This window comes from Python bivittatus, unplaced genomic scaffold (assembly GCF_059951505.1).
Source record: "Python bivittatus isolate LINGU-HERP-01145 unplaced genomic scaffold, Pbiv_v1 ctg000510_np1212, whole genome shotgun sequence".
NCBI lineage: Eukaryota > Metazoa > Chordata > Lepidosauria > Squamata > Pythonidae > Python > Python bivittatus.
Genome location: NW_028277081.1, coordinates 41,303 through 54,201, shown reverse-complemented (window position 1 = coordinate 54,201; position 12,899 = coordinate 41,303).

The following is a 12,899-nucleotide window of genomic DNA, read 5'->3' as shown; positions in this document are numbered from 1 at the left end:
GGCTTTAAGCCTACATGGCTCAGGAGGTGGATAAGCACTTCTTGCTTCCACGGTTCCCAAAAGATCATTAAAATCCATCATCAGAATTGAGTTTGTCGTTTGAAAGCATGGAAATGTCCTAGTGGCAGAAGCCTGCATCGTGATCCTAGTGAGAGAGATCGACTTATGCAGGAAGGCTCAGCAACTGGGGCAGGATAATCCCTAAGTTATATTAAGACGATAGACAGGAAATGTACCATTTTAACTGATAAATGTTGACAAATTTATGTTCTTTGTGGGTGACAAACATAGTGGAATTTGTCATATAGAGTAGCCTTAGTTTAGAGAATCCAGCACTAGATATAAGTATGATGAAAAATTCATGGAAGAAGAAGCTGCATTCACACATGACAAACTTGATTTTAACCCTTAGTTTTCATGGGGCTGAGTGTGTTATGCAAACTCCCCCTTTTGCTTTTTTAATGATTCAGTGCATTGTGCAAATTAGCATGAGGTAATCAGTTAGTTACATTGACAAACATAGGATATGCTCAATAGTGAAGTCATACATAGTATAATCTAGGTGGTAGGGCTAGTGAAGCCTTCTCTCAGACAACAACCAGTTCCGACAACTTGCTTTCCGAACAAGCAGGAGAATAAAAACAACATTAAAGAAAACGCTTCTCAAGGGCTCATGCACTGTTCTGCAGTAATCTAAATGAGAAGTTACTAATGCTGTCACATATGACTGTGCTGATGTTAGCTCATGTTAGTGCCTGCATTGGTCAGAGAATATTATTTTGGCATTTTTTGTTTCTAATGCTAGGGATAATCCAAAATCAATGTATTGTCGAAGGCTTTCACGGCCGGCATATGATGGCTGGTGTGGGTCTTCCGGGCTGTGTGGCCGTGGTCTTGAAGTTTTGTTTCCTAACGTTTCGCCAGCACCTGTGACCGGCATCTTCAGAGTGCAGGAGCACAGACAGGAGCAGTTTTCTCTGTGCCCAGGGTGATGTGACCCTTTTTGTGGGTATTTATAGAGATCTGGGGGGAAGGGGGGGAGATTGGGGGTGTGTGGGTGGGGTTGGGTTACTGAGTGGCTGCTTGCTTTGGTGTCAGCATCTGTGTGTATCTTCCTGGGGATTAGGCAGGGTTTTTTCTTCTATTGAACTGTTAACGAGGGGCTGCTGGGGGTGATTAGCAAGTTCATTGTGTGAACTGTTCACATGTCCTGGTGGTTGAGCTGAGTTCGTTGACCTTTTGCAGGCTGTATTTTTCAGGATTGGTAGCCAGGTTTTGTTGATTTTTAGACTCTCCTCTTTTTTATTGAAGCTATGCTGGTGTTTGTGAATCTCAATGGCTTCCCGGTATAGCCTGGTATAGTGGCTGTTGGTGTTGTCCAGTATCTCTGTGTTTTCAAATAGGATTTTGTGTCCAGTGTGCTTGACTTGTGATTTTGTGCCTACACAAAAACTCCAACCACCACCCACGCCAGAAAAGAGGCATGATCAAAACCCTCATGGATCGTGCCAATCGGATCTGCGAAACCCAATTCCTAAACTCTGAACTTAACCACCTTAATTGGGTCCTACAAGCGAATGGCTACTCCAAGAATGAAATAAAAAGAGCCATCAAACCAAGAAAGCAACATGCGACTGAAGAAAAACAGCCACCCACCAACAAAGTATTTCTGCCCTATATCAAAGGGGTCACAGACCACATGGGAAAACTCATGGAAAAGCACAATTTCCGAACAATCTTCAGACCCACCAGAAAAGTACAAGAAGTGCTAAAATCAGCAAAAGACAAAAGGGATCCCCTCACCGCTGCAGGAGTATACCGCATACCATGCAGTTGCGGGCAAGTATACATCGGGACCACAAAACGCAGCATCCATACCAGGATAAAAGAACATGAAAGACACTGCAGACTACAGCAACCAGAAAAATCTGCAGTAGCTGAACATGCTCTCAAGCACACTGGACACAAAATCCTATTTGAAAACACAGAGATATTGGACAACACCAACAGCCACTATACCAGGCTATACCGGGAAGCCATTGAGATTCACAAACACCAGCATAGCTTCAATAAAAAAGAGGAGAGTCTAAAAATCAACAAAACCTGGCTACCAATCCTGAAAAATACAGCCTGCAAAAGGTCAACGAACTCAGCTCAACCACCAGGACATGTGAACAGTTCACACAATGAACTTGCTAATCACCCCCAGCAGCCCCTCGTTAACAATTCAATAGAAGAAAAAACCCTGCCTAATCCCCAGGAAGATACACACAGATGCTGACCAGCCACTCAGTAACCCAACCCCACCCACACACCCCCAATCTCCCCCCCTCCCTTCCCCCCCCCAGATCTCTATAAATACCCACAAAAAGGGTCACATCACCCTGGGCACAGAGAGAACTGCTCCTGTCTGTGCTCCTGCACTCTGAAGATGCCGGTCACAGGTGCTGGCGAAACGTTAGGAAACAAAACTTCAAGACCACGGCCACACAGCCCGGAAGACCCACACCAGCCAATCCAAAATCAGTTTATACATTTAAGTATTTATTATTTATTGCTTGATCCTGAGTAATCTTTCATTAGAAAGATTCTTTTATTTGAAAAATCCCTACTTTCTGCATATGAAACCACTGAATAAAGCCAGATCTAAAGGTGAAAAAACCCTGATGTATCAATATATATATATATAATGTAAATTTGATACATCAGTTTTTAATATATGTGTATGTGTGTGTATGTATATATATATAGAGAGAGAAAGAGAGTCTTTTAAATTAAATAATTCCTAAAATAAAAAAATATTCATTTATTTTAGGAATGATTTAATCTAAAAGACTTACAATTCAGTATTGATGACCATTCTAGCAAACATAAAAGCTCAAAGTTTTATTTGCATATCTGGGAAGGCAATTTGTGGCTGCGATTGGTTCTGTGAAACTAGACACTCTGGTCTGGCCTGTCACCTCGGGCCCTCTTTAGCTGGGATCCCCGTAGCGGGTTCTGCGGGATAATAGGTGGAAGCAGCCAAAGCAACGGCCGGATAAGAGAAATCTGGGTCCAAAGCCGGAGTGGGATTTGAGGAAATGTCTGACGCTTCCTAGTTCTCTTTAGGCTAAAGGCAGGGAGAGGAAGCAGACCTTTTTCCTTTGTCACTGGGTTGACTGAGCATAGCACGTGTCTTATCAACATTATGGAAACTACAAATGAAAGTTCTTTGGGTGGCCTGGTCGTGCAGCCCATCCCTCGACTGAGCAAGCCTTGTGCGTGGAGCTGATCCTTTGCTGTTTCTTGCCACCTAGTGGCTCAAAGGTCAAATGGTTGGAATAATTTCGAAAAATCAGTTAATAGCATGATGGGGGAAAATGCAGGCACCCAAAACAACCCAAAGAAGGAGACAATGGTTCTGTTCAATTGCCCTCTAGAACAATCCTTTTAAGTTGAAAACCTATGAGGAGTTGGAAGAGGAGGAGCAGGAACCTTCAGTGGGATTCATCCAGAAAAACTGGTGATGGGATGAGTACGCGTTTGGCTGCTGGGACGTCTACCCAGACCACTCTGCCACTGTTCAAGAAGCAGCAAGAAAAGTTTCAGTGACAGAAGTATCACCAGCCCTTTCCCAATTCTGCTGCTCCACTTTCTTGGAAACCTGACTGGTTATAGTTGAATTCAGTATTTGATCTCTAAACACTGAAAAAGGGCTGGTGATACTATGGAACTTTGGTAAAGTACTTTCAGTAATCTCTCATGAAGACTGGAAAAAACCCACATCTGAGAACCCTTGGCTAGCTATATATCACAACAGTGAACTGCATTATACTCATCATGCTGCACTGAACATCTTGTGGACTCCATTTTGTGACATGCAGTAGCAATGAACCTGAGTGATTACAGTTGAATCCTCTATAACAGGGCATCACAGGCACTGCTAACAAGGCCTCTCGATGTTGTCGAACCAAACAAGATAAGACCTCGTTTGGATGGGAATTCTAAACCCTCATTAGAATTCTCAAGTGATGCCTTAGTTAACTCACCTTGTTTGCCCTTCTGCTATGGACTCCATTTTGTGACAGCACTAAAGCAATGCTATTGATATTCGTTGTTTTACCATTCTATAGGCAAAGATATCTTTATGAAACATCATTTTCCTGATTCTCCTTCATAGGGAGAGCATGAATCAACAGCTCTTTTCTGTCGGTCTCTAACTACATAACTGTTGTGGACTCGCTGACAGTTCTGACACCTCTTGGATTGCTAACTTTTAGTTAACTTTTACATTTTTTGCACTTCTGCTATATTTTGTGATATGCAGGAATAAGCGATGTTTCTCAGAGTTCTTTTTATGATTCCTCTAAAGGCAAAGAGAGTTTCATGAAAGCAGGAGGTTTTCCTAATTCTCCTTCCTAGGGAGAACATCAATCACCAGCTGTTTCTGGCCTCACCCAGAAATGAGTGCTTGCAGTTGAATACTCCATTCATTATAATTGGCATCATACAGAAAACTAACATGAGGCCTCTCTATGAGGTTGCAGCAAACAAAATAAGTGAGGGAGACTGCATTTAGATGACAATTCTGAACTCAAGCTGGATTGCTGAGGTCTTATTGCAGTTCACTTTCCCTTTGTTTACACTTCTCGTAAAGACTCCATTTGCTGACATGCAGTAATAGAGGTGTTCCTCACATTTGTTCTTTTGATCACACTGAAGGCAAAGTGAGGTTCATGAAATCTGTTGGTTTTCCTGACCCTCCTTGTGAGGGACAACATGAGTCAAGAGCCCTTTTTCATATCTGGTCATTGGCCTGGAAATGAGTGCTTACAGTTGAATGCTCCTTTCACTATCAGAGGTGTGATAGGGATTGCGAACATGAAGTCTCTCTGATGTTGCAGGAAACCAGATAAGTGTGATAGACTGCTTTTAGATGACATTCTGAACTCAACGTGGATTGCTTAGGTCTTGTTCCAGTTCACCTTCCCCATGTTTACACTTCTGCCAAAGATTCCATTTGGTGACATGCAGGAATAGTGATGTTTCTCACATTTGTTCTTTGGATCACTCTGAAGGCAAAGTGAGATTCATGAACCCAGGTGTTTTCCACATTACATTTTCTAGGGAGAACATGAAAACAGATCTTTTTCAGGTCTGGTCTTTGACTGACGTAGAGATTTGATGTATTGATTTCTCCACTATAATAGGGGCAATAGGGACTACTAACATGAGGCCTCTCTATGATGCTGAGCCAAACCAGATAAGTAAGGAAGACTGCATTTTGATAGAAATTCTGAACTCTCCTTGGATTGCTAATGTCAGGGTCTAGTTAACTTTTCCCTTGTTTGCACTTCTGCTAGGATGTCCCTTTTGGGATATGCGGTAATAAGCGCTGTTTTTCAGATTTGTTGTGCTGGTCACTTTGAAGGGAAAGTGAGATTCATGAAAGCAAGATGTTCCCCTAATTCTCCTTGCTAGCGAGAATGTGAATCAACAGCCCTTTTCCAGGTATGGGCTACAACATGAATCAATGAATCAATTGTTTTTCAAATCTCGTGTTTCAGTGACCTGGAAACTTTAGTACTTATTCTTGAATTCTGCTTTCACTATAATAGGCTTCAGGGGGTAATCTGAGGCCTTGCTTTGATGTTTAGTCAAGCTGGATAAGTGTGATAGACTGCATTTCTGTGACAATTGTGAACTCTCATTGGATTGGTAAAGTAATGGTATAGTTCACCTTCCCTGTTTTCCACTTCTGCTTTGAGTCCATTTCGTGATATGCTGTAAGAAAGCCATCTTTCTCAACGTTCTTTCGCTCATTGTTCAGCAAAGAGAGATTCATGCATCCGCATGGTTTTCCTCATTGTCCTTACTAGGGAGAACATGAATCAATCGCGGTTTTTCATATCTGATTTTTGACTGATCTGGAACCATCAGTCCTTAACATTCAATTCTGTACTCACTCTAATAATCTTCATTGGCTATGCTAAGTTGAAGCCTTGCTTTGATGTTGCGTCAAGCTGGGCAAGAGCTATAGACTTCATTGTTATGACAATTCTGAACTGTCATTGGATACCTAAAGTAATGTCATAGTTCACTTTCCCCTCTTCTCCACTTCTCCTGTGGAGTCCTGTTGATGACCTGTTGTAACAAAGCGAATTTCTCAAAAATTTTCCTGCGATCACTGTTCAGGCAAAGAAAGATTCATCAATCCACATGGTTCTCCTGATTGTCCTTGCTAGGGAGAACACGAATCACTAGCTGTTTTTCAAATGTGGTGTTTGACAGACCTGGAAACATTATTCCTTAAAGTTGAATTCTAACTTCAATGCAGTAGGCTTCATTGGGTATGCTAAGATGAGACCTTGCTTTGATGTTTAATCAAACTGGGCAAGTGTCATAGACTGCATTTCTGTGACAATTGTGAACTTTCATTGGACTCCTAAAGTAAAGGTGTAGTTCACTTTCCCCTGCTTTCAACTCTTCCTGTGGAGTCCCTTTGGTGACGTGTAGTAATAATGCAAATTTCTCAACATTGTTCACTGTTCATTCACTGTTCGAGCAAAGAGAGATTCATGAATCCACATGGTTTTCCTGATTCTCCTTGCTAGGGAGAACATCAATCACTAGCTGTATTTGAAATCATGTGTTTGACTGTCCTGGAAAGTTTAGTGCTTAAACTTGACTTCTGCACTCACTGTAATACGCTTCATTGGGTATGTTAAGATGAGGCCTTGCTTTCATGTTTAGCCAATTGGGAAAGTGTCATAGACTGCATTTCTGTGACAATTGTGAATTCTCATTGGATTCCTAAAGTAAACTTGTACTAAACTATGCCCTGTTTTCCCCATCTCCTGTGTAGTCCTTTTGGTGACATGTTGTACTAAAGTGAATTTCTCACAATTATTCTTTAGATCACTGCTCCGGCAAAGAGAGATTCATCAATCCACATAGTTTTTCTGATTGTCCTGGCAAGGGAGAACATGAATCAATTGCTGTTTTTCAAATGTGGTGTTTGACTGACCTGGAAACTTAGTGCTTAAAGTTCAATTCCAGATTCAAGGTAATGGGCTTCTTTGGGTATGCAAACATGGGGCCTTAATTTGATGTTGCGTCAAACTGGGCAAGTGTCATAGATTGCATTTCTATGATCATTATAGATTCATGAAACCACATGGATTTCCTGATTCTCTGTCAGAACCTGCATCACCCAACTGTTGTTGTTTTCCATTGTATTGCATTCGTTGGGAGTTGGATTGATTTGTTTCTGCCACTTGTAACTAAGGAGGGGGGGGTGGCTGTTAATGGTTGTAAGGGGAGTTGGGAAGCAGCTTAACCATATATGGGCAATTTAGACTGGCTTGATGGCCAGCCAGGCAGCTGGGGCCCAAAGAACCAGGAAGAAGCTTGGGGAGGAAGGAGAGAGGTCAACAACAGGTGAAGAGGAGTCACGACACCAGGCAATAAGGGGAGGAGGGATAAATAGAGGGAGGTTTACCCAAGGCGTTAGTTTTAGCAATGTTCTATTTACAAGCTACATGTACCTCTTAATAAAGAAGTATTTATCTGACCCAAGCCTGGTTGTGTGAGAATGCTTCAGAACTGAGAGTTGGACATCGTGGACTTGACATTCTCTTTCCAAGGGAGAACAAGAATCATTAGCTCTTTTTCACATCTGATGTCTGACCTGGAACTTGACCCCATTCACTCTAATAGGCATTATAGAGATTATTACAATTTTCATAGAGTGCATTTATATTACAATCCTGCAGTTTCATATTGTAGCAAGAGCAATGCTGTTGTTTACATTCCCCAGCAGGCACTTCTGCTCCGGAGGCCATTTTGTGACAAGTCACCTACAGAAAACAAGAATGTCCAGCTCTTTTTCAAATCTTTTCAAACTTCACCTCTGAAAGTTGAATTCTCCATTGACTCTAATAGGAATTATATGGATGGGGAGTGAGTGATATTCCTTGAAAACTGGCACGTTCCATAGAGTGGATTTACATTACAATCCTGGACTCCCATACGTTAGCGAAAGCAATGCTGTTGTTGACGTTCCTCAGCAGGCACTTCTGCTCCGTAGGCCATTTTGCGACATACGGCAATAAAGCGATATTTCTCAAAATTGTTGTCTAGAGCTCTCTTAACAGAAAGAGAGATTCATGTAATCTCATGGTTTTCCTGATTCTGTCAGAGTCTGCACACTCAATCCCAAAGTTCAGTAAATCCTCTGGAGACAAAAGGTTCCATCAGAGATTTCTTTATTTAGGAGAAGCACACAGCATCATAGTTTGTTGAGTCTGACTCAACATAGCAAAGCCTTGTCTTTTTAAGCCCAACTTCCCCCCCTTCTAGGTTTCTATTCCCGCTTGCAGCTCTTCGTGCCTTGCTCCGGTTCTCACACCTCCTGGCCTTGGATGTCTGGTTCAAGATAGAGATAACGGCACCTGGCCTCCTCTTCCCCCCCTTTTTATGGCAGGTCAAGCAAACGGTTAGAATAACATTCCCAGCATTTCACTATTGATCTATGGTTAGCAATAAAAGCAAAATTATGGTTAGTAATAAAAGCACATTAAAATAATTGAAGATTCTGGTTTGCGTAGATCCTGACATGCCGCCCTCCAACAGAACGAATGTTCCTACATTCGGAAGAAAATCTGAAAAAGAAGATAGAAATATTACAATGATCATTAATATGGTTACTTAGGCTTGTCAGGGTATTGTGAGTGAAAACGAGCAAGTAGTTTAGGGGCTTTAACATTAACATTGTCCACCCATTCGTGATGGGTTTTGGGAAAATGTTTCCATTGAATCAGGTACTGGAGTTTGCCTTTATGTTTTCTAGAGTCCAAAACGTCTTTTACTTCGAAGTGACTTTGTCCTTCAATCATGATAGGTGTTGGTGGAGATGGATCAGGATGCCAAGTTTCAGAGGGTTTGAATGCTTTCAGCAAATTTGCATGGAAAACAGGATGAATATTTCTATAATGTTTTGGCAATGATAATTTAAATGCCACAGGGTTTATAACTTTCTCAATTGGGAAAGGTCCCACATATTTTGGAGCAAGTTTTTTAGATGGTTGGGAAGATTTTAAATTTTTTGTAGAAAGCCAGACTAGGTCGCCTACCTTCCAAGGTGGATTTGCAGTGCGTTTTTTGTCGGCGAATTTTTTATGCTGGCTTTTTGCTTTTTCTAGAGATTTCACAATTAGTGGCCACAGAGTTGTAATGTTGTTTATCCATTGGTCTGTTGAGAGTTCAGGGAGGTTTTTAAGTGGTAATTCTGGGAAAGGTGGAAAGTCCTGGCCAGATGCTATTTTGTATGGTGTAAATCCAGTGCTTTGATGCACTGTGTTGTTATAAGCTACTTCAGCGAAAGAAAGGAGCTCAGACCAATCATCCTGTTGATGATTTGTGAAACATCTTAAATATTGTTCCAATAAAGAGTTAATTTTCTCCGTAGATCCGTCAGTCTCCGGATGAAAACTGGAACTCAAAGCTTGAGTAGATCCAAGTAATGTAAGAAATTCCCTCCAAAATTTGGAGGTGAACTGTGGGCCGCGATCTGAAATCACCCGCTTGGGGGCGCCATGGAGGCGGTAGACATGTGTAATGAACAGTTTAGCTAATTTTTTAGCATTTGGAATTGATGAACATGGAATAAAATGTGCTTGTTTAGAAAACAGATCCACTACAACCCAAATCACTGTGTTGTGATTACTCAGAGGTAAATCCACAATAAAGTCCATAGAAATTTCTTCCCAAGGTTTTTTTGGAGATGCCACAGATTGAAGAAGGCCGAGAGGTTTCCCCCCTCTCTTCTTTGACATTGCACACACAGGGCATGTAGAAACATAGTCAGAAATGTCTTTTCTCATGGTTGGCCACCAAAATTGTCTGCGCAGAAGGTGTAAGGTTTTTATAAATCCAAAATGCCCGGAAGTTTTGTCATCATGTCCCCTTTCTAGAATTTGTTTACGAAATGAAAGCGGAACATAAAGCTTGTCTCCCATCCACCAAACTTGGTCTTCATGGGTTAAAGCATTTTTATTATTCTGGAACCATTCATCAGAATCCAAAGCAGCATTTATCTTTTGGAGTAGGTCGGTGGTAGGTTTTTGTTTTTGGAGTTTTGCTTGAGATCTGGTTAGGGCCACTGAGCCAGGTTCTGTTTGAGGTGGTGCTTTAAGGATTACCGGGGCCACCACCTGTTCTCTTTGGCTGTTATGCTGAGGCAATCTTGACAATGCATCAGCTAAAAAGTTTTTTCCCCCTGGTATGAATTTTAAAGTGAAGTTAAAGCGACTGAAGAATTGGGCCCAGCGTACTTGCTTAGGAGATAACTTCCTCGGAGTTGTGAGAGATTCTAAATTCTTGTGGTCCGTCCACACCTCAAAAGGATGGGCTCCCCCCTCCAGGAGGTGCCTCCAGGTCATAAGGGCCCAGCGTACTGCAAAAGCCTCCTTTTCCCAAACAAGCCACCTTCTTTCTGTATCAGTAAATTTGCGAGAAATATAAGCACAGGGTTTGAGTACACCCTCTTCATCTTTTTGAAGTAACACAGCCCCAATTGCTACGTCTGAGGCATCGGCCTGTATTACAAAAGGCTTGTCAGGGTCTGGGTGTTTCAAAATTGGCTCTGCTGTAAATAAAGCTTTCAGAGCCTCAAAAGCTCTTTGGCACTCTTCTGTCCATGTTAACGGGGCCCCGGGTTTTTGAGCTTTCGCCAAAACTTTGCCTTTTGTTTTTAGTAAATCTGTTAACGGCAAAGCCACTTGTGCAAAGTTTGGAATGAATTGGCGATAAAAATTGGCAAAGCCCAAAAAACTTTGCAATTGCCTCCGAGTTTTAGGTGGTTCCCAACCCAAAACATCTTTCACTTTTGAGGGGTCCATTTCAATCCCTGCATTAGAAATGCAATACCCCAGGTAGTCTACTTGTGTTTTATGAAACTCGCATTTTGACAGTTTGGCATACAATTGAGCTTTCAACAATTTTTTCAGAACAGTCCTCACCAATTTCACATGGTCCTTTAGGTTGTCTGAGTAGATCAAGATGTCATCTAAGTAAACCAGCACTCCTTGATATAAATGCTCATGTAGCACTTCATTAATTAGTTGCATAAACACCCCGGGCGCTCCCGAAAGCCCGAATGGGAGGACCTTGTACTCATAGCATCCAAAGGGGGTTGAAAAAGCAGTGAAATGCTCGTCTCCTTTGCGAATTCTTACTCTGAAATATGCCTCCCTTAAGTCCAATTTAGTAAATATTTTCCCCTTTGAGAGTTGAGCAAGCAGGTCCTTCATCAACGGGAGGGGATATTTATTTTCTTTACAGATTGCATTGAGACCCCTATAGTCTGTGCACAGCCTCAAGCTTCCATCTTTCTTTTCCCGAAATAACACGGGAGCTGCCATGTGTGATTTAGCTGGCTGTATAAATCCCCTTGCCAGATTTGTGTCTATAAATTCCCTTAGAACAGCAAGCTCTTTCTGGGTCATTGAATAAGTTTTCTTTTTTGGGAATTTAGCTCCTGGCTGAATCTCTATGGCACAGTCAGTGTCTCTGTGGGGAGGCAGTGTGTCTGCTTCTTTCTTGCTGAACACAGCCTGTAAATCCCTGTAGGATTCAGGAATGTCTTTAAGGGACTCTGGGTCCAAATCTAGTGATTTGTTCATGCTGCTAGCTGTTGCCGCAGTTTCTGTTCTTCCTGACTGCTCAGGTCCCAAATAAATTCCATCTGCAAATTGCAGTTGCCCCGTCTTCCAAAAAACACGGGGATCCCACTTTTTCACCCAGTTCGCTCCGAGGATTAGGGCGTAATTCCCTAGAGGAGCCACTAAGCATTTAAGAGTCTCTTTGTGGGTCCCTACTTGCAGCTCAAAAGGCTCCGTGCGATAAAGCACTGCCCCTCCCCCTGCTTTGGAACCATCCAGCTGGGTGAACACTATTGGGGTCTTTATTTTTTTTACCCTTAGCTCCAACGCGTTAACCAGTATGGGACTGATCAAACAGCGTGAGCAGCCGGTATCCATTAGCGCGGTTAGTGTGGCTTTGTACTCTGTTCTGAGCGCTGAAATAGTCACTTTAAGGGTGGTAACGCTCACCGACTCATCGTCATCGGAGTCGTCTTCCTCCTCCTCCGGCTCAGTCTTGGGTTTGTGAGCAGGTTTGTCGGCCTCGACGCTTGCCTCTTGCTCTTTTCCCACCGATCCATTTTTGTAGATGACGAAGTCTGGGAACGGCGATTCTGTGCCTGCCGCAGCGGTTCCTTTTTTCCCTTTCGCGCCGGGCTTTTGCGCTGCTCCAGCGGGCTTTTTCGCCTCCCCCCCCCGTGCGGGTGGCGGTTTAGGACAGGAAGGCGCCAGATGACCCGGCTCGCCGCAGCGGAAGCAAACGCGATCGGCCCCTCTAGGAATTCTCTCGTCTCCTCCCCTCGATGGTTGTCTTCGGGACGTCGACGCCGGGGCGCTGGGTCTCCTACCGAAGTCCGGGTCTACTCTTTTCCACTGGGCTTCGACGTTCCCCGCATGCTGGATCCATCCGTCTAGGGAATTTGGGTCTCCCCGGGCGAACGCCAACTTCCAGAGATCGCGACGCATTCCTTGCTGGAAGCAGTCAATTTTGAACTGCTCCGGCCAATCAGGAAGCAGCCCCGCAACGCCGCGAAACTCCAGGGCGTACTCGTCAAGGCTACGGGTTCCCTGACGCAGCGTGCTCAGTTGTGCCCGGGCTCGGGTGACTACTCCGGGGTCCTCAAATCTCCTGCGAAGGGCGGTTAGGAACCCACCCAGGTGGTTTAGTTCTGGCGCTTGTGCCGCTCGGAGCTGGATCAGCCACTCCCCCGCCTTGCCGGTGAACGCTCTGCAGATGTAGAGTACGCGCTCCCGGTCGGAGGCAAAAAGATGCCC